The sequence below is a fragment of the Octodon degus genome, unplaced genomic scaffold (genome assembly GCF_000260255.1).
Source record: "Octodon degus isolate 3935 unplaced genomic scaffold, OctDeg1.0 scaffold00162, whole genome shotgun sequence".
NCBI lineage: Eukaryota > Metazoa > Chordata > Mammalia > Rodentia > Octodontidae > Octodon > Octodon degus.
The window spans coordinates 4,832,615-4,834,787 of record NW_004524738.1 but is presented as its reverse complement, the minus strand read 5'-3'; the positions used below and the strand labels follow the sequence as shown (position 1 = coordinate 4,834,787).

Sequence of the window (2,173 nt, the reverse complement as noted above, 5' to 3'; positions counted from 1 at the left end):
GGAAGTGGGATTCCTCCTGGAGCAAGCACAGAGCAGGATTATTGGCTCAGCAACAAACAGAAGAAACTACTGAAGCAGCAAATATTTGCAGAATGCCTAGAAAAAAAAGGTGGACACAAACAAAGTACATTTGGAGGTTATAAAGCTCCAAACAAAGTAAATTTGGAGGTTAGATAACAACATGAGTAACAGAAATCCTTGGATTTGAAGATGATGTTGTGATTGAGTTTATATTCAACCAGCTGGAAGTGTAGAATCCAGATTCCAAAATGATGCAAATCAACCTGACTGGGTTTTTGAACGGAAAAAATGCTAGATAATTTGTGGGAGAACTTTGGCCCCTGCTGTTAATCCTGCACAAGAAAACATCGCTGGAATCCCTTCTGCATTCCTAGAACTAAAGAAAGAAGAAATAAAAGAGACAGATTGAACAAGAAAAAATTGGCATTGTTGAAAAAGCAGGAGAAAGACAAAGAGAGATAGGGAAAGCAGCTGAGAAAAAAGGGAGAGGTCTCGAGGCCCAAGAAGATGAAAGTCCAGATCTCCTTCCCCAGAAGACGATCTTCCCATGTTAGGAGGGAGAGAAAGCGCAGTCATTCTCCATCTCCCTGACACAGAACCAGATCTGGAGTCCTTCTCTTGCTCCGGAAAAGAAGGAAAAAATTCCAGAGCTCCCTAAAGCTTCGGTGATAGTAAAAGAACCTTCAGTACAAGAGGCCACATCTACTAGTGACATCCTGATAGTTGCCAAGCCCGAACCTATGCTAGAACTTAAAGAACCTACTGGGGGGGGGGGGATCTGAAAAAGAAAAAGACCTGGCCGAGATCTCGGTCAGGTTCCAAATCAAGGTCAAGGGCCCGTTCTCGCCCTCCTTCTCATACTCGACCAAGAAGGTCATATTCACCCAGGAGGCGGCCAGGCCCAAGGAGGAGACCATGTCCTCGAGGAAGAGCCCCTCCACGACGCATGCCGCCGCCTCCAAGACACAGGAGAAGGAGGAGGCGGTCATCAGCATCGCTGTCTGCGAGCAGTCTGTCATCCTCATCTCCTTCCCGGTCACCACCAAACAAACCTCCAAGAGGACATCCAGCCCCCCTCGAAAGGCTCGTAGGTCATCTCCTCCATCGAGGCCTCCGAGGCGAAGGCACAGCCGTCCCCGCCAGCTGCTCCGTCACCGAACACGCGCCATTCCCCAGCAGCCCAGCAATCCAGCCCTACAAGAGAAAGCCGTGTTTCTGTGTCTCCGAGGAGACCTTCAGGGAAAGCAACCAAACATAAAGGTACTGAGAAAAGAGAATCTCCAGCACCAGCACAGCACCAAAGGCTGGAACAGTAGAGTTATCTGAATCCGAAGAGGACAAAGGTGGCCCGACGCCCGCAGCTGAGTGCGTGCCGCAGAGACGCCGGTACAGAGGCGGAGACAATCTCCTCCCGAAGTGCGTCTCCATCACCGCGGAGCGCGGGAGCGAGACCGCCCGTCGGGGCGGACGCAGGAGAAGCCCCTTCCTCCCCTCCACCGCCAGCAGGTGCCGCGCCCTCCCCCGCTCCTCCTCCTTGGCGCAGACCCCCTTCTCCTCCTCCAAAGCGAAGCAGGGCTCCGCCCCACCGCGCCCAAGAGCAGGGCATCGCGTCCCCACCACCGAAGCGCAGGTCTCCCCACCTCCGCCTCCCAAACAGAGGAGCTCCCCAGCCGCCAGGAGCCGCTCGCCTCGGTCTCCTCAAAGCCCAGGAAAGGGTCCTCCCGGAGCCGGCTCCCAGGGAGACCCGGTCACCATAACCGAACAAAGGGCATTCTGCTTCACCCGGGCCTCGAGCGCCTCAGAACCGAAGTCCTCCACCTGCTCCAAGGGGAACGTCGGCCTCACCCCGAAGAAGGCAGTCCCCGCCTCCGAGTGCCAGGCCCATTAGAAGAGTCCTCAGAACCCCAGAACTTAAGAAGACAAAATGGGCTGCCTCACCCAGCCCGCAGTCCCTAAGTCGGGCTCCGTGCTCTCCATCTGTCTCTGGGTCTCCCGAGGCAGCGGACAAGAAGCCCCCAGCACCCCTGCCCCTGTCCAGCCTCAATCGCCCTCCACGAACTGGTCCCCCGCGGCGCCCGCCAGGAAAGCTAGCAGCCCCACGCCAAGCCCATCACCAGCCCGGAATTCCGATCAGGAAGGAGAAGGGGAAAAA

The 2,173-nt window shown here is 55.5% G+C and overlaps 1 pseudogene; it reads left to right on the top strand.

Moving 5' to 3' along the window:
* Positions 1 to 1,778, top strand: part of LOC105743743 — a 4,603-nt pseudogene extending 2,825 nt beyond the window's left edge.
* The last annotated feature ends 395 nt before the right edge of the window (positions 1,779 to 2,173 follow it).